This window comes from Tenrec ecaudatus, chromosome 17, assembly GCF_050624435.1.
Source record: "Tenrec ecaudatus isolate mTenEca1 chromosome 17, mTenEca1.hap1, whole genome shotgun sequence".
Taxonomy (NCBI): Eukaryota; Metazoa; Chordata; class Mammalia; order Afrosoricida; family Tenrecidae; genus Tenrec; species Tenrec ecaudatus.
In genome coordinates, this window is record NC_134546.1 from 6,103,590 (window position 1) to 6,123,865 (window position 20,276).

A 20,276-nucleotide genomic window follows, 5' to 3' on the forward strand; every position below is an offset into this window, starting at 1 on the left:
GTACATCTGTGACCCAGGCCTGTCTGACACTGCACAGCCCAACCCATTTGAAAGTCCAGGCCGCGCACAGTTGTCTCCACTCTGCAACTTCATTCATCTCCACCAGACCAGATGCCCACCACACTGCCCTCGGCAGCTTAGCGCTTTCAGCCCAGGAGTCTAGAACCCCAGAAGAGCTAGCCGGGCCCCCAGGTGCTTTAAAGGGAGACCGTTTAAGCCTGTTGAGGAAGAAGCAGCTTTTCCAACGAGGCCATCACAAGCGTGCAGAGGTTAGAGCTTGGTGGTGGTTAACAGGGGTGAGTGGGAGAGAGGGACACAGGGAGAGAAGAGGCTTTGGGGACACACGGAGCTTCTGCTAATGGTGGTGGGGAAGCTGCTCATGGTTACAGGCTGCACGCACGTACTCGAGGGCACTGCTCGGTGCAAGCGAAGAGTACTGAGGTTATGCATGTGCATTGACCTCTATCTACTGCAGTGGACCATAAAAGAACGGAAAGAGGGAAGGACCGGGACAATGAAACAGGATCCAATTGCCCGTGGCTGAAAATAGCCCACCGAGTAGGGAACTGTAGATGGCGCCGACCGCTACCACTTTGGCCAACTCGGGATAAGAAAGAAAATTAGAGCCAGGAAGTGCCTATCTTATTCCGTAAAAGACGAATATTTTTGAGGGCTATGATCAGACTGCTATCCATCCACATTAAATGGGGAAGAAAAAACTTAAATGAACAAATTTCTTTTTTAACGAATAGTGTTGAACACGAGTCAATCTCCTCCTCTGGGGCAGAGAAAGAACATGCATGTGCATACATGTGCACGTAAGCACACTTTCCCTGGCGGTGCCATGTCTGGATTTCCAACCAGTGAGCTTCCTAGCGAGCACACTGACGGACCCATAACTAGGACAGTGTTAGCAGCCCGCACAATATAACCAATGGAGCCCCCTCAAGCCTCTTCTTTCCATCAGACCGATCGCCTGAACCTGTGAGCGCAGACATGGTGGGCGTCCTAATGACCTCTGGGCACCAGCAGATGGTCTCTTTATGATCACAGATTAGCAGGACATGGTCTTTGGTTAATGACCTCTAGCAGGTGCCAGTTGTCCTATGCACTGCATTTTGTTGTCCCTTTGGGTCCCAGGGTAAGAAGAGACTGGCCTCTCCACAAGCCACCTTTCTGAGTGCCAGTCTTTGCTCTCCTCGGGCTAGGGCACAGTCCGTCTCCCACGCTTACACACCAAGTACCTCCAAAGGATGCCGCCACCTCCACGGTTCACTCTTCCTCCCTGTTTCTCCTCGGCTCGCTCTTGCTCTCTGAAAATACTCTTTTCTGGATCTCAGCGCTTGCGGGCTGCAGTTCTTAAATCCTTTGACCCCAGCAGCCAAGGGAGCTACCATTAATGGTGGGACAATGCCGGGCACTATGGATCTGAAGGGCAGACAAATAAAGGTGTCAGCCAAAGTGAATGAAATGCATCACCGTAGTGGGCAGGGCCATCTCTCCCTTCCCTTGTATCCTTCATAGCATCCAATTAGTATCAGCTGGATTAAACAGCCGTCCCATGAACCTGGCCCTATTCAAGCCCCTCCCTGCAGGGGACTTCTCTTTCTCCCTGCCTACCTCTCGCCTCCCTGGCTTTGTCGACCTCAAGAAGAAGAAAAAAATCATCTGTCTAGAATGAGTCCCCACTCTGCGTAAATGGTTTCTCCATTCACGTGTGGGTGACTATCCCCTTGGCCTACTTTATGCCAGCACAGGAGGAATGCGGGAGGGCACCGGGAGGCAAGATCGTCACCGAACTGGTTCCCCGGTTTCTATCTCTGGCAGGGAAGGGAATCCCCTGCAGTGATTCTCAGATGCTGACTGACTGGCTCCATGACACTGGGGCTCCGGTTCTCAATGAAGGCAGGTGCTCCAGCCTGAACGTTGAACCCACCGCACTTACAGAACATCTGAACCGGGCGCTGGCCTCACTGGGCGGTTGAAGCCACTGCCCTGAATCCTGGAAGGAAGGAAAGTGTCAATGGAGCTCTGCTTCCAGGGCAGCGGACAGACAGCCTTCTACTTTGCCCTCCCCCCCCTTGACCCCCTTCCCATTCAAGTGCTTCATAAGGGAAAGCCCCTGTAAGAATGAATGCATTTCAAAAGCACATTTTTAAACTCTTGTTTTAAACGGTTGCGAGCCACATGCCTGTTACAGCGGCCTCACAAAATACAGTTCAGGACATAGTAAACATCATCTTATTCAAGAAAATGTCTATGTGCATGCGTGGGTTTAAAGGCAGAGATCCCCCACCCCCAAGAAGGACAGATGTCTCATGATGAAAATAAAAATATGAGCAATTTAAGGATTTTTTAATTTTAAAAAAACCTGATGGGTTAGGTGACTAGCTCTGTGTTTGGATAGAATTGTTTGTCTTAAAAAGAATCCCATTTTCCATTGTGAAAAACCGTGTATTTCTCAAAGAAATATTACATCTGCAGAATGTTTGTTGTATTTCTGAATGTTTATAGCTGCAGGTGGGAGACGAGGAGTAAATGGTGACATAGAGATCAAAACAAAGTCATATGGAAGAGTAGTCACTGCTCCGGCTTAAGCCAGAGGAGGATGAGTGGACCACAGTCTTTCGGTCTCTGGTCCATTCCTCCTTCTTGTAAAATAGAGGCACTGGGTGGCCTCCCTAAATCCCCTCAGGCGATGGTTCTGCATTCTCGGTCAAGTTCAGGATCCCTCCTCTTCACTGGAGGCTTCCGCTTTGTCTGTGCCCAGCCCCTTGTGCTATGGCTCAGAGGTGTAAAACCAATTAAGAAAATGAATCCCAAGGTGTTGAATCCTCAGATCTGCTGGGCATTCCCCCCCTTACCCCTGCTCCCCACCCATTTCAAGTGTGAGAGGGAAAGAGAAGAAGAAAGGAGCTCGCACCTAGCCCACGGGGAGCACAGCTACAAAGCAGACTAGCAGTTAGCAGGGTGGGAGCCAGTGCAGGCGGCCTCCATGTGTGCATGCTGCCGCCGGAGCAGTAGCAGGGGCTCCATCTTTTCCATTGGCCAGAAATAAAATGGGGCTGGACGTGCAGCGTGGCTGAAGGTGAGACTAAAACAGGACTTCGATCCCCGGACCACTTATTGGGAAGAAAGATATATCTTCACACACCCACCGACTCTTCACCAATCAAACAGAAACAGATCAATTTCCACCTAGACGCTGCTGCCAGAAAGCCCTCATTTTAAATACTGATATATAAATATCCCTTCCTGGCCCCAGTCATAACCAGACCTTATCTTTGGATCACACGCAGATGCAAAGATAAAATGAAAAATCCATTCCTAATTAGACTGTTAAATTAAACTGCTCTAACTTTGTTTTATGAGGGGCATAAAGTGTGTAAAAGAGAAGGCACAGAGTGGTACCGGTGACCTTTCGTGGTGGCTCGTGGCCCACCCTGACGCTTCCTGAGCCACTTGCTTGAGGCCTGCTGGATGCCTTTAACACCTGCGATTCCCGCTCTGCCACTTCGGAACCTGAAGGATTTATTTTTAACAGTCCCTAACCCACATAATGACTTTAAAATTCCTTAGGTTCATACCTTAAAATATAGCTGGGAATTAAGAAATAATGTCAATTAACAGTTGAAGCTCAGAGGCACAAATGGAGTTGGCTAACACTTCTTTTTGGAAAGCTGTCCAAAGGACGCCGGAGAAGCTAACAATCCTTCGCACTCTGAGGACCAATACAGGGCCAACCCAGTCGCACCCAGGGCCACAGTCAGCCTCTCGGCTGCTTTTGTCTGGCCACCAATTAAGAATAGTTTTCCCACTTTCACATGGGTGTAAAAAATATCACAAGAAGGATTCCATTTCGCACACATGAAAATTATATAAAATTCAAGCTGCCGTGTCCACAAGTAAAGGTTTTTTGCAACATGACTTCTTCATTCATTTTTACGTCACCTGTGACTGCTTTTTCATGATAAGAGCACAAGAGACGTCTAAATATTTATTATCTGGCTCTTCATTTAAAAAAAACATTCTTTCAAGCGTGGCTGCCTAAGTTGCTTTTCTACATATGCAGACGAAACGGAATTGGGCACCCTCGCTCCGGTGAGAAACTCGGAATATCAGCGAACGCGTGCAGCCAGGCTTGGTGCCGTGAGCAACACTGTCCTGTGAGGAGAGCACCGCAGCAGAGGGCTTAGCGGGCCCTCGCACAAGGACCCTGGAGCAATCTGTTCCCACATTTGACATGCTCTTATTGTGCATTGTTATATAAGTTGTTAACTTTGATGCCTTCATATATTTGGACAGGAGCGATAAGTAAGTGTTCCATTCTCAGCTCACTGGCTGTGATCAGAGGTTCAGCTAGGTGTGCTAGTACCAGGGAAGCCTTTCTTGTTGCACCTCTGAGAAAAGTTGACTAGCCGTCCCTTACGTGGGCTTTTATCTTCCATGTCATTTCTACTTTATGCAGTTTTTACTATATATATTAAATATATATACATGAGTAGATATAAAATATCTGGGATTTGCTGTAGGACAAGTTCTTAAGGATTGCTTCCTTCTCAAGTATCTGCTTCTTTCAGGAAGACTCATGTGGGTCTTGAGATCCAGATCCCGCCCAGGTTCCGTAACCCGGGTAGTTAGGGATTGTGTCAACTAGACACTCCGAGCCAGCGGTGGAGTCTATTTGTCAACCAAGTAGGAGCTGGATGCCACCTCCTTGGAGAAGTGGCCTTCTGTATAAGAGCAAGTTCACGTGGAGATGATTTCTCCCTGCCACCTCACATTCCTCCTTACTGCGATTTCACTGGGACTCTGGCTCTGCCTCCAGGGGTGGGGGAGCCACATGTGGACCATCAGACACTGAGAACTCTCGGCGCCCTGACATGCTTCCAATTACCTTGGGTCCATATGACTCTGCATTCATTAGCTTGTGATCTCCCTGTCACCTGCTTCATCTTTCTACATCGTCAGCCTGCAGCTACATGAGTATGAAGAGGGTGCAGCTAGCGTCGGACCTATGGATTTGTTGGACTAAGCTGAGGCTCTTTTTTGATGTAAAAGCCCCAAACCAAAGTCACTGCCATGGAGTTGATGCCAAGGCATAGTGACAGGATAAAACTGCCCCTATGAGTTTCTGAGACTGTACCTCTTTACAGGAGTAGAAAGCCCCATCTTTCTCCTGTAGAGCAACTGGTGGTTTCGAACTGCTGACCTTGCTGTCAGCAGCCCAACAAGCAAGCAGTACACCACCAGGGCTACTTCTTGATGAAAAAGATGCTTCTTAATATAAAGTCCATTCTTGTACATTGATGAATGTCACCGGCTTGTTTCTCTAGACAACTCAGCCTTATGCATCTATTATCCACATCAACTATTTATTTATAGTAAACTTTTTTCTATTTTTATCGATCTCTTTTTCTCTTTCTTTCCTTTCCTGTCTTCCTCTTTCCCGCTAAGGATAGATTTTGTCATCTGATAGATCCAACTTTGGACCTCTTTGCTGTCATCAAGTGCTAGGCTCCTTCGGACAAGTTATGTAACCATTCTGAACCACTTCCTCATTTTTCAAAGCGGAGATCAAAGTAGCCATCTTGAACAAACTTGAATCGCTTGACAAGGTCCAGCATAACGTATATTCTCAATAAATGGCCGTCTTAGGCTGGCTTCTCTAGAGAAACCAAACCAGTGATGCTTACAGATGTAGATAGAAATAAAGAATGATTCCAACAAAGTGGTTCCAACAATTGTAGAAGCTGGCAAGTTCCAACTCATGGGTTAAAGATTAGGCTTCTCCTGACTCTTGTAGCCACAGGGGCTAAGAAACCCAGGAGCTTCCGGCTTCAGTGGTAAGTGAATCCGGCAGCTGCTGAAGGATTGGTAGGCGACCAAGCAGGCGACTGAGCTAAACCGCAATAACTGGAAGTCACGTAGATGACGCAGATGGCAGACCCATCACGAAGGAGGCCAGCTTTGCCAGGACATCCGCTTCTTAGGGAAGCAGGTCACACTCCTCCTCAATCGACAGCTTATCCACAGAGCAGAGCTCACCATGGGAGTTATTGCGATATATAAGATATCATCATGGGGGGGTCAGTAACTTTCAACTGCCATCAATGGAAGGATATAAAGATATATATATATTTACATATATAGAAAACATATATCACAATGTGTCATTGGAGATGATGACATTTTAGACACACACACACACATATAGACAAAAACACATATCACAATGTGGCACATTAGAAAGTGTATCTGGTGACACGCGTTCTTATTGAATTGACCCAAAGCCTAAGACAGAGAAAAAGAGATAAAAATGAAAAGAAAGAAGAGAAAGAAAAGGAAGCAGACACGAAGAAGCAAGGTGGAAGGAGAAACAGCTAGCTACACAGGCAGCTTGGCTCCCAGGAGGAGGTGGGGCTGCCGGGGGATGGGGCAAAACAAGGGGCCTCGGAGAGGGCAGAGCTAGTGGAGTGGATCAGCCAGGTCACGGGAACCTGAGTCGGGCACCAGAGAGATGAGGGTTCAGATTTTGATTCCTCCTCTGACCAGCTATAAGAGCTTAAGGAAAGCATGCGGGGGCTTTCCACTTTGAAATGAATTAGCAGAATAATAATAAACTGTATCTCACCACATTCTTAACAGGTACACATGTCCTGGAGGTATTTCAATTATTTTATCATTGTTGCATTGTTTCATTTGAGAGAATTACAGCTGTGTGCATTGTGGGAGAGCCTGGAATTATGCTGGGATCTTTTAGACTTGAGTCACTCTAAGTTCAATGTCCTTCCTAAGAAAGACCTACCAGATAAATGGTAGACATCCTCAGAGTTTTGTCCTTGACCTTACTCTCATCTCAGAGGTGACTGGCTCTCCTTGGGTGATATCAGCTGTCCAATCTGTACAGATACTGCACAAAAGGTTAGCTACCGAGACAAACTCCTGCGAGTCATTAATACCTCCTGTTCATCCCTCACCGACCTTTTGCCCTCCCAAATAGTCAATCAATTCTCTTGTTAGTTCTATCACCTGAATAGTTTTGGATTTACTCCCTTTTCTCTTTTCTCTCCATCAATAACTAAGTTCAAGTCCTCCTCATCTCTCCCATCATCTACATAAATTCGCTACCTGCTCCGCTGCAGTCATTCTCCACACTGCTGCAATATCGGCCTTCCTCAAAATAAATAAATAAATAAATGCACTCGGCCATGTCACTCTCCACCTTACAATCATTTCATCATTTCCACTGCCTTCAGGATTAAAGCCCAAACTTCAGAGTGGTAAGCAAGAGATGTATGCTATTGTCCCTTACTGTATTCCACTGGCTTTTCACACGTGTGTACTCATACACAATACACAACATGCATACAGCACATATGCACACAAACACAGACGCACACAAACACACTGCAATTTACCTAAGAATACACACTGTTTCCAAATGTTCCTGCTCTGCTCTCTCTCACTCGTCCACTGATACTGCTCTAACTAAAACACTTTGTTTTCCCCTTTAAATTCACAACACTCACACATCCATCAGAGCTCTGTGTCAGTTACCTGCTGTGCTAACAAGCCCCTCCACCGTCCACACTGAGCTGAGTGCTCCTACCAAGAACTCCTACCTCATTTTGTATAAATTCTGCTTAATAAGCTGTTTGTTTGTCGATATTCTCTGCCATGCCTACTAATCTATTTTTTTTTCCGTCTGAGGGCCTCAGCCATCTTTGTGTCTTCATGCTTGTGTCTCTGGCAATCGTGTATAAACAAAGCAGGTAGCACTCCATAACTGGAGGGCTAGTGGGTGGATGAATGGAGAGATGATGAGAGTCCTCAATTTATATGGTGATTGAGACTTTGAGAGTCTGTTGCTTGAGAATGAAAGCAGGACTGTGAGTAACCTGAGGTTAGTGAATTTATGGATGAAGCACAGTGGGAAGGGGAGTCATTCACAAAGGTCAAACGAGATATTGAGGAGACACTGCTCTTGTATTTGAGGACCACCATGACTGCAGGTAAAAGCTCCTGTAACATGTTGAGACAAATGCGACCCTTTGACTTGCTGACATTGTCCGGGTGAAAAATAGAATTATGCTACACATCTATCCGCGGAGAAGGAGCCCTGGTGCCATGGGGATTCCATATTGGGCTGCTCACCACAAGGTCATCATGAGAAAGCCGAACCTTTCTGCCTCCGGAAAGAGTTACACTCTCAGAAACCCAGAGAGTTAGTCCTTTCCTCTCCTAGAGGGCCACCATGGGTCCGAACCCGCTGGAGAGCAGGGAGCACGTGAGAGCAAAGTTAACTAAACTGGAGTGCATCCACATAGATGAGTGTCGATAGAATACAACTCATCGCCTATTTAGTACGCTTATATTGGACATGGAATAGTCCTTGTTTAAGAGCTCATACTATGACTATGAGCTAGCCAAAACAGGACAGGGCTGCATGAGAGCAGTGAGTATGTGGCGGAGAAGGTTTTGTGCTGTAATACAACCAAGACTGAGAAAGAATGGAGACTTGTCATTGACCAGTATATGTGCTCTCTCCACGGACCTCACTCTGCTTCACAGTAGATACCTGAGAGAGATCACCCACTCTGTTCTTGCCCACAGCAACTCCCGCACCAATGCTGAGCACTCTTTCTGCCACACCACACTGTCCTACCTCTTCCCCCAGAATTCACTGTCCTACCTCTTCCCCCAGAATTCACTGTCCTACCTCTTCCCCCAGAATTCACAGTCCTACCTCTTCTCCCAGAATTCACTGTCCTACCTCTTCTCCCAGAATTCACTGTCCTACCTCTTCTCCCAGAATTCACTGTCCTACCTCTTCTCCCAGAATTCACTGTCCTACCTCTTCTCCCAGAATTCACAGTCCTACCTCTTCTCCCAGAATTCACTGTCCTACCTCTTCTCCCAGAATTCACAGTCCTTTTTCTGGGTGGGTGTTCACTCCCTGTTTCTAAAGCAGGATACTCATTATCTACATTTCCAAAATCACAGAGGGATTAGGGAACGTATTTCCCTGAGTCACATAGGAAAATATAACCCCATTCCGAGTCCTGGCCTTGTGTTTTGAGCTATTCATGTCATCTATTTAATAATCATGGTTAATTATTGGATCTACTATATATACAATTGTTCACTATCTCTCCCATCTCCCTCATGCCGACATGTGTTCATTATAGTCCTAGGATAGTGAAAATGGACATGCACCTAACGACTTAACAAATTTGAAGAAGTACAACCAGAATGCTCCTCAGAGGCAAGGCTGACAAGCCTTCTTTGGGCGTATTGTCAGGAGCGATTAGCCGCTAGAGGAGAACATCATATTTGGTAAAGTGGATGGGCAGCAACCAAAAAGGAAGGCCCGCAACGAGATGGATGGACACAGTAGCTGCAGCAATAGGCCCAAAGGAACACAGGGCACTTTTGAGGATGGGGCAGGACTGGTGGCACTTCGTTCTGGTGTACTCAGGATTACAACGAGTTTCTGAATTGACTCGCCACCACCTAGCAACAACAACCTACCAGAAGAGCTCATCCAGCAGTGCCTCTGAAGAGAAGCCAGGCTATGTCCTTTGGAGAAGTTGACTTTATTCCATGAGTCCTGAGACCCAACAGGTAACTGTCCTTTGGCATTTGAAGCAGCGCCATTTCTAACGAAGAGCATACTGTTTCCAAGTTCCTTCCAAATCCTGCATTTTGGATGAAACTTCACTTTCCCAAGAGCTCAAGAGTAAGACGCTGTCAAAGGAACAATTTACAAATGATGACGTGTTGCTAATATCAGGTCCATATATTGAGCCCAACTTTCAAGTAAATTAAGGGATTATTGAGGGCATGACATTTGTGGACTATGATGGTCCTTAGTGCTACTCTCAACTCTCTTCCCTGGAGTCAATTCTGACTCATAGAGACCCTGTAGGGCAGGGTAGAAGTAGAAGGCCTCATCTTTTTCCTCCTGAGGAGCAGCTGGTGGGTTTGGACAAATGACGTGGTTAGCAGCCCATCGCATAACTGTGGCCAGTATATGATTTGTGTCAATTTGAGAGGATTAGGAGTGAAGATGTAGAGTCTAGCCTATCAAGCACTCAGCGTACAGCCAATGAGGCCTCTGGGTGGGCTCAGCCTTCCCATGGAGATGCTGGGAATTGCTGAATTTCCTCCTTGGAGACAGCATAGACTCTTTCTCTCAACTCACTCCCTGAGAGATGCTCTACTTGACAAGACACGTGGCTCTCTACGCTGATAAACCCCATGCCCTGGGAACTGGAGGAGCCAAGTGGAAATCCCTGCCAGTACTGAGATGCTTCTACTGCCACTGGATCCACAAGACTTTCCACCCACTGGCCTGTGCTCTTCCTGCATTCGGCATCATTGCATGTGTTGCGTGTGTCTGAAGAGGACTTGATAGATTGGTATCAGACATATGGGCTAATATAGGACTTATGGACTTGATCTGGACTGGGCTGGGATGTTTTCTCAATATGCAATTGCTCTTATATATAAACCTTTTTCTTATACACATATGAGCGTCTACGAATTTATTTCTCTCGTCTACCCAGACTGACACAATAACCACTACACCACCAGGGCTCCTCTTTGTTGTTTGTGCATGACAATGTGACAACCCAATGAGGACCTTTTTCCCAACTAAAGGCAGCTGTGTCTCAAACACGCCTATGCATGTGTATAAAACCTGAATACAGTAAACAACACAGATTTAGACACTGGATGGATGTAATGTGTTCTCTATATGGTGTGCTTTTCTGCTTCTACAAAATCCTGTGTATAAGTGGGCATGAAAGGTATAGAGGAAGAGGATGTTAGGCGAGACAGAAAGAAAGAGAAAAATTGAGATTATTGGGGTGCAAGATTTCACCCTAGGAAACCCTAAAGGCCAATGCTACCCTCTCCTACAGAGTCACGATGAACCAGAAGCCATGTGTTGACAAGCAACAACATCAGCGACATTCAATGTTGCTTTTCCCCTACTGAAATCCAAGAATTCCCCCTGCTTCTGGTTTCTCATTCTCTTGCTGTGATGTCAGATTCACAGGTCTCCAAATGATGTATTTTCATGTGGGTGGTAGACCATCAACTGCTTTGTGAGCAGTAAGGACAGCCCTGTCGCCTGCCGGCATTGCATTGCTAAGCAACACTTGGCAACCTCTTACCCATGGTGTTACTGCCTTTTGAAGCTTCTCAGTTGCATGGCTGTCTCTCTCTCTCTCTAAGTCTTGTGGCTTTGTTCCCTCTGTTTGAGGTGTTGGCATAGCTGAAAGCAATCCCAGGGAGGATGTTCATTGAACTGTCAGAGGGTGAATGATTGACATTGGGCACAAGTGCTTTTTGTGTCAGGGCTTTGGCAGGTCATTATTGGATTATTTCCTGATAAATGCCATCCAAATCTACCGGTTACACAGCTGAGGAATATGCCAACCTGATCTGGAGCCCTGGGAGAGGCTCAGTTCTTCTCATTGGTAGCTGCTGGCTTGTTGGGCCATTCCTTTGTGAAGCTCCGGGGCATTGACTAAAAGCAGTACCTTTTGTACTTGTCATGATGAGGAGAGCACAGGCTTTTCTTCCACAAAAGCAGCTCGTATTAGGTTGTCCATTTTTCAGCGATCTCAAATGTTGGTATAGATCACATCTACACACGCTGGGCCCTTTCCCAAGAAGGACACCCCCAGTAAATGCCAGGTCACCCACAACATATTGATAATCAATACGAGCATGTGCGTATGAACTGCAATTAAAAGATCATAAGCTAGGCCTGCAGATCTGGGCATTCTTTTCAGAATGATCCAATGTTGGTTTCCACTGTGTGATGTGACTTGTGATAGATCTACATGACAGCAGGGAAATAAGTGTGCTCAGCACCTGGTTTGAGAAGGAGTGGGTGGTTTACACAGGCACCTGCTTGCCAGCTGAACTCATTGACCTGCCTGAGCTTCTCTGCACCCCGGGGTCTACTACCTACATACCATAGGATTCCTAAGAGAATCAAATGAGATACCATTAGAAATGAGCCTTCTCAAAGACTACAGGGACTCAAGGAGGCTTTATCATCGTTCATTTATTTCCAGGCAAATATCCCTGACAGTAATTTATTTTAAACTATCAATCTTATACTATAAACTGATGTCCCCTAAGAATAAAAGTTGACAGGCAATCCTAAAATTATGAAACTGGAGTTTGGATCTTCAAAGGCCATGTTCAATTGTGGTTGTTTTGAATAGTGCAAGGGGGGATCCAATGGCATCACCCTTAAATTTCAGTAGTTTTCCATGGTCCACATTTTTCCCCTCTATCAGAATGGTGGGCACTGGACATTTACAGGGGTACTTTCTCGTCATTGGACTGTCTGAACATTTAATGTCCATTTAATCACCTATAAATTAATGTCTACTTGACTGGATTATTTCTACAGACCCCTCCATTGAGTAGATTTAGAGGAGGAAGAATTCACTCAGGCCACCAGAGAAGAGTTGTTGTTTTGCTTTCTTTTCTTCTTATCCTTTGCTGCCTACGCTCTTTAATTACATTTCTTTTACTCTCTGACCTCTATCTTCATTTATTTATTCATTTTATTTAGTGTTCATGATTAACTTATTTAACTTCCTTGAATTCACTGAATCTTCAAAGATGATTATTTAGAAACAAGCTTTGGACCAGAATTCGAAATGATGCTAAATGTCTAACATACTTTAAGATACATACATATTCCTCCCAAATTTCCTAGGCAGATGAATGGTAACTGTGTTAGTCCAGGTAGACTAGAGAAACATATTCAGAGACTTTCATATGTATATAGGAAATAGCAATTTTACATTAAGAAAACATCCCAGCCCAGTCCAGTCCAAGTCCATAAGTCCAGTATCAGTCTATAAATTCCTATTCAGACTCACACAACACATGCAATGACACTGAGCACAAGGAGATCACAGGCCAGCAGTTAAGTCTTGTGGGTCCAGTGGTGGTGGAAGTATGTCCGCACTGACATGGGTCTCCATGTGTCTTCTCAACAGGAAGTGAACGTCTTGCAGAAAATGAATATGTGTCCCACCTCCTGTGAGTCATTTATCTTCCTTAGCATCTCCAAATGAGGTCATCAAGCTGTGACCTGATTGACAGGCTAAACTCCCACTTCGCTCCTCTCTCAAATTGACAATAGATTATGTAACTACCAGAGACCAACCCTCATCAATTTGACACTTTCACACAACTCTTCAGCTTTATATAATTTTCAAACACACAATATTCGAATTATGTCTGTACCTAACAGGATAAAACTAAAATGTATACAATTCAATAAGTGCTACCCTCATTTAAACATAACATTGTATAAGTGAAGAAAACACAAAACATCCTATGCCTAATGACTTAAGTTAATTAACACCTATACCTTAATCCTATGAATGTATTCCCCCACCTATGAAATTTTGTAAGCCAACCATTTCATGCCTTTATCACCCCAATTTTGGGTACCAATTTCTATACTACCCACTTCCATCAATGCAGTGTTCTGAGAAGACAATCATAGTCTTTGATATGAAGAATCTTCATTCCAGTTGGAACCTTGTGAAGACCACATCCATAAGCAAAGTCAAATCAGGACAGGCCGTGCATAAAGTCAGCAGCATATGCACCAGTTCACAGGTTCAAATATCTTCCCTTCATCTGGTCGGGTTCTGGTCAACTCAAGGTGGGCTCCTCACTTAGCCTCCCTAGGGTGCCCATTGGTCACCTCGACTTTACAACCATGGGCTCATCACGGATGCTCAACAACCTGAGCCCCCTTGCGCTAGGTCCTGAACTTCAGACCTGTCAACCCGCTCTCATTTTCATCTCTAGTTCCTGTAAACGAGGTCCATGGGTGTCTGTGGCCAGACTCAACCCATCTCTGTATTGCTGCATTTCTCCCATTTCCACTCAACAAACGATCCAGGTGGTCACCTAGCAAGCATTGCCCCCTGCCCACAAGCTCCCTTGAATTTTCAGTCCTAGAGAGGCGTTTTCTTCATGGTTCCAGATTTTTTTTCAGCTTTGGGCAAAACCACTAGTTCAAGACTCAAAAAGCCAAAGAGTTCCTTTTTCTTCAATCTGTCAACAGGCCCCTAGGAAAGTCTCTTGGCCTGCAAATGCCGTCGTGAATACTCTAAAGCACTGAGTGGGGCTTATCTGTTCAGTCTTCTTAGCAGGCATGTCCTAACCCCATTTAAATATCATAGTTTAATGGCTCAATGCAAGTGGCCATACAAGCTCTCTATTTTCATACTTCCCAATAATCATTTCTATCAATCATTATATAAATAACTATGGGAAGAAGAATTCAGTATAAACAAAGTAGAATCAGATCCTAAACTCGATACAGTTCTTAAAAATCAAGTTCAAGCCTCTTATCCTATCTTATATTAATCCTTTTCTATTGATACAAAATATGGGATTTGTAGGCCTCTGACAGCATCAAGCCAGAGCCAGGTTTTCTGTCAGCTATTAAGACCTTCTTTCTCTCAGCCATTTTCATTAAGCAGCTCTGAGAAATTCAAGGGGCAATTTTTATATTAACAACATTCATTTTTGCCATTTCAACCAAACAAAATAATCCAAACTTGAACTTCCCATATTCTTTCCAGAAAACAACCCAGTAAGCTGCAAGGGCATATCTGACCACCAGCTCGCCAAAGAATAAAAACTACCATGAGCCAGAGGTCGAGCAAGCATCTACTCTCCATCTTCACGCTTTGTTTCTCTAGTACACCATTCCCAAGGTACCATAATATGCTAATCTGGGATGACTAGAGAAATAACTTCATAGACACCTATCTGGGTATAGGAAAGAGCTTTATATCAGAGCAATTAAGAAAGCATCCCAGCCCAGTCTAATCCAACTCCTCCCTAAGTCTAATATTAGCCCTTATATCCAGTACCAGTCTATAAATTCCTCTTTAGACTCATGCAACACATGCAATGACACCAAATGCAAGAAAATCACAGGCCATTGGGTAGGAAAGTCTTGTGGGTCCATTGGTGGTGGAAGCATCTCAGCACTAGCATGGGTCTCCATGAGTCTTCCCAATAGGAATGTCTCACAGGGAATGAGTATGTGTCCCGACTTCAGTGAGCTATTTATCTCTCTACCACCTCCAAATGAGGTTCATCAAGCTGTGACCTGATTGACAGACTAAACTCCCCGCCTCACTCTTACCTCTGAAATGGACAACAAATTATATAACTACCACAGTAACTATTTCTGGTAGGGAATATATGACTGGTCCAAATGGTTACTGTACTTAGCTCTTAACTGAGAGATGGGGGGTTTGTAACCCTGCTCGATTTTTGTCAGTGTTGTTATGCCTGAGCCCACTGTCTGAGTCCCCCTCATTGAGGGTCTTACTCTTTTTTGGCTCGCCCTTTACTTTGCAAAGCATGATGTCCTTCTGATAAGGTATATTATCACAGTATCAAAGCATGATGTCTTTCTGATAAGGTATGTTATCACAGTATCAAAGCATGTAAATGAAGTCTTGCCATCCTCACTTCTAAAAATCATTGTGACAGTATTTCTTCCAAGAATATTTGTTTGTTTTCTAATCAATATTCCTATCCTTCACCAAAACTATAATTCAAATGCATGGGTTTTCTTCAATCTTCCTTATTCATTGTCTAGCTATCTCACGCATATGAAGTGATTAAAAATAGCATAACTTGGTTGAGGGACACGTTAGTCCTCAAAGTGATGTCCTAGCTCTTTAAAACTTTAAAGAGATCTTTTGTAGCATCTCTGCTCCATGCAAGACAGAGTTTTATTTCTTTCCTGCTGTTTCCATGAGCATTGAGTAAGGATCAAGGTGAAAATTCAACCATCAGAAAATCCTTTGGAGCACAGTACTGAGCTCACACACACGGTCCCCAGGAGTCAACTTTGACTGACTACCAGTTTTTGCTGCTGCTATGGTTTTAAATTTTCATAGAGGTGGTGCAAAGATAATTGGCCACCTTTGAAAATGTTTAGGACAAGAGAACAATTTGTATTGGGTATCTACTCCAACAGTAAACATGTTTTCAATTTTACGCATCTTGGAAGGCATATTGACGCCTATCAATTTTGTATTGAGTTGTTGGTTGATGCCCATCCCTGTGCTGGCACTAGCATGGAGTACAGTGAGGAAAATCTGGGATCGAGGGTACAAGTTTTAAAAGGTTCTCACCTCCATGACTGCAAGGCCCTAATCACACTCACCTCACCCTAGACCCAGCTATGGAAGGATCCCTATTGGCATAGTGGTTTACTTGTTGGGCTGCTATCCCTAAGGTCTGTGGTTCAAACCCACCAGCCATCTTTCTGCCTCCATAAATATTTTGCAGGGGTCCTCAAACTTTTTAAACAGGGGCCAGTTCATTGTCCCTCAGACCTGTTGTGGGACCAGACTATAGTTAAAAATAAAACTATGAACAAATTCCTATGCACACTGTACATATCTTATTTTGAAGTAAAAAAAACACCCGGTGGGCCAGATACATGTCCTCAGCAGGCTGCATGTGCCCCGCGGGCCATAGTTTGAGGATGCCTGAATTACAGCCTCAGAAACCCAGAGAAGCAGGTCTACCCTGTCTTAGAGGATCACTATGAGTTGGAGCCACCTCATGGCAATTATCTTTCATCTTTGTTTTGTTTGTTAGTTTGTTTTAGTCCCAGTCCTATGTCGATAATGAGAAATAAAGATGAGAAGTCTAAATTGTTGCAGTTTAAGGAATCATTCAAAAAGGAAGGTGGACTCTAAAAAACTAAAACCCAAGCAAAATAACAAGAAAAGTAATAGAGGTAGACAAAAGGCACTGTGCTTGGTAATGTGATGCTGTAAACTAAATTAAATGTGAATGAAAATAAATGGTAATTAAATTATTAGAATATGTGACATTTTAATGGTCTGATACAACATAGATAATATTAACAACAAAAAGCCTCATTGCCATCAAGTTACTTCTGATTCATAATATCCCTGTGGAACAGGGCAGACCTGTTACTCTGGGTTTCTGAGGATGTACACCTTTAAAACGCAGAACCTCATCCTCTGTTCATGAAGTGGCTAATGGTGTTGAACTTCTGAGCGTGTTGTTGTTGTTGTGTGTGTGGCATGAAAGCACGGGTGGCATAGTAGATTATAAATAAGTTGGGCTACTAATCACAAGGCCAGCAGTTAGAAACCATCAGCCTCTCTCTGGGAGAAAGAGGGAAGATGGAGCATTTTATTCCGGTACATATGTACAGCCTTGGAAACTCCCGAGGGCAGATCGACTCTGTCCTACAGAGTGACTATAAATCAGAGTTGACTTAATAGCAGTGAGTTCCTGGCGTTGATGACTGCAGAGCAACACCGAGTAAACATAAAGAAGAGATCATGGTAACCATTCCTAACTAATCCCCACCGGGGTCCGCAGAGACCTGATGCTCAGGGCTGACTGCCGATCCTCTCTCTCAGGAAGGCTTCTTCAACTACATCCCCAGGCTGCACCAGCATGTCTCCAGCCCGAGGACTTCATCCTATCCCATCTACACATCCTTCCTCTGCTTTTTTTGTAATGAGGAAGTAGGATGGTGGAAAAACAATGTGAGATTTTCTTTCATCTACAAAAAGGTAGGGTGGGAGGAGGTACATATTATTTATCATTGTGGATATTTCCAAAGGAGTAACTAAACTTTTATGGTGGCCTTGTTAGTCAAGCTACCCATGAGCTGCCGGCATCTCTGTTTTAAAGCCTCTTCTGCATAGAGCAGTAAAATGAGGCACACATCGGAAATTCTGATGGTTTTAAACTTCAGACTTTCTTTTAAAGTAATAACTTTAATTCAGTTCTTTCTGTCATAAACTTTTTCATCCCATTATGTCAAAAAATTGTATTATCCATCCATTTGTCTGTCAGAACGTCTCCCTGTGGGCCGATAGACTCCTGGCTTCTCTCTACTCTAAACCTCCCATTACATCCTTCCAGCAAGAGTCACAATTTTCCACGAAAGTCTCTGGTGACTTTTGACAATGTTTTACAGAGAACTAGACCAGGAAGCTCAGAGTTAAAGGAAATCTTCCATTCTGGCAATGAATATGTAATAGGCATTACACTGTGCAGTATTCCAAAAAATGTAAGGTTCATTAAGTCTTTTCAAAGCAGGGACTTCCATGTAGCTTTGAAGGTACCTGTCCTCACCATGGCATTAGCAAATGGCACTTTGGGGCCGAGAATATTAATATTGCACATTAAGGAACAAATTTGTTTAAATGCCGTGCAGCGCTATGTAGATGCCTATGATCCAGAAATAAATAAAAAGTGAATGGTTGTCCAACGTGGTATGTAAATTGCTTTTGCTTATATACATAAGAATGCTTTTTTGCTCCTAAATCCCTTCATATTAACAAGCAGGAGTGTAACTAATATATAAACTAAAGTCATTCTCTTTAATGAGAATGCTAAATATTTTAAAGAAATGCATGGCTATGAAATATTGTCAAGGGAATTTTTATACTTAAGTTTAAGAACGCTTATGACTTAACTGTTGAATTATTTAACATATTCAGCCTGGAAGCACTATTTATGTATGTTTTTTAATGTTCATACTTATGTTGGCTTTTCTTTGCTCAGGATTTAGGACCTTTGATTTCTGTTTATAAAATTTACATTTTTAATCTCCTACTTCTCTGTGTGTCCCATTTGACAGTGGCAACAATATCCAGAAGGAAGAGAGGGAGAAGGGAGAGAGAAAAGACAAAAATAAAAGACAAAAAAGCTCATGTGCCTTGAAGTCAGGGCTGTATGCAAGGAAAATCGCAAGTCACACTGGTAAAGAGATGAAGTCAATTTGGGGAGCAGAAAAGGAAAGTCCTGTTCAATGAACCACCTGTGCAGCTGAAAGAATAGATAGGGAAATGCACACCTGGCTTCCATGCCTTCCCCAAAGAAGCACATGTAATAGCCAGGGAGCTCCGTCGTGTGTCGGGGCAGTAATATAATCCCGTACAATCAGCATTTGCTACTTTGAGTTGTCAGCTCCTATTTTTCACCAAGGTATTGTTTTGCAATTATTGCTTAGCCATGGGTTTATCAAAGTAACAAGAACACATTTTCTCTCGTTTTTCTTCAATTAACCTTGATTTACATTGCGGAAGTGTGGAAGGATTCCTCAAAGATTGGGGAGGGCTTTTGAGTGGAACCCCCGTCAGGGAGGTTCAGGAAATGGGAGCTGACAATCAGAAGTAGTGTGAGGGCGAGTTTTATTTGAGCTGTTCCCATTAAACTCTACACGTGTGGTTAATCATATAAAAATGGTCCAGGTGACTGGGAATGAAAATGTGCAAAGTTGCTTGTGATTCGTTGGAAGAATTACAGTTGCGGGTTGAAGAGTGGACAGTTGTAAAGATGGGTGTGGTTTTGTCTACTGGCGCCTCTCTTTATAAACTAGAGTATACTATCCTCACCCATAAGATAAAATCCAATATTACAAATATCATCTAGCCAAAATATGCCTTCTCCCCTAAGTATAAGAGGCATAATAAGGAGATTCCCAAAGGATGAGGAAGGAGCCCGGTGGTGGAGTGGGTCTGCATCGGATTGCAGTCTGCACGGTCGGGGGCTGAAACCACCAGCATCTCCATGGCAGAAAGAGTGCCTTTCTACTCCCTAAACAGGTGCAGTTTCAAAAAGCCACGAGGGGATCACTGTGTGTCAGCATTGGCTCAATGGCAAGGAAAGAACTTTGCCAGTCAACAGCTACTGAACCCCCAACCTATGGGCCTGTTTACAACTGGAAGCTCATTGTCCCCAAGGAACGGGATTCATTATCAGGCACAGTGTAGGACAAGGCCGGGCCAAATTCATCTTTGAGTTCCTAATCATTACACTGTCTAACAGAGATACATCCTCAATAAACAGATAATGCATAAATGAATTAAGCAATCTGCTGAGTGCACTTGTGTAGATGATTACAATCATCATGATATTTAACATTTATTTCATATCCTGATGAGATAACAACGTAATGTTTCCCGGAGTGTCACTGTCACCCAAACTTTCTGGAACTCTGCTCAAGGGAAAAGCCTAAAAGAAGACACCTTATTTACTTGGACAAAAGAGTAAAAGGGGTCAAAACATATTGCTTGTATACAGTGGGCATTGCTATTGACATAACATTATCAGCAAAGAGGAGGATTTACAACGATAATAACTCTGCTTCCATCCCAACCCTTTACCTCCCAAAAAGCATGCCCATAAAA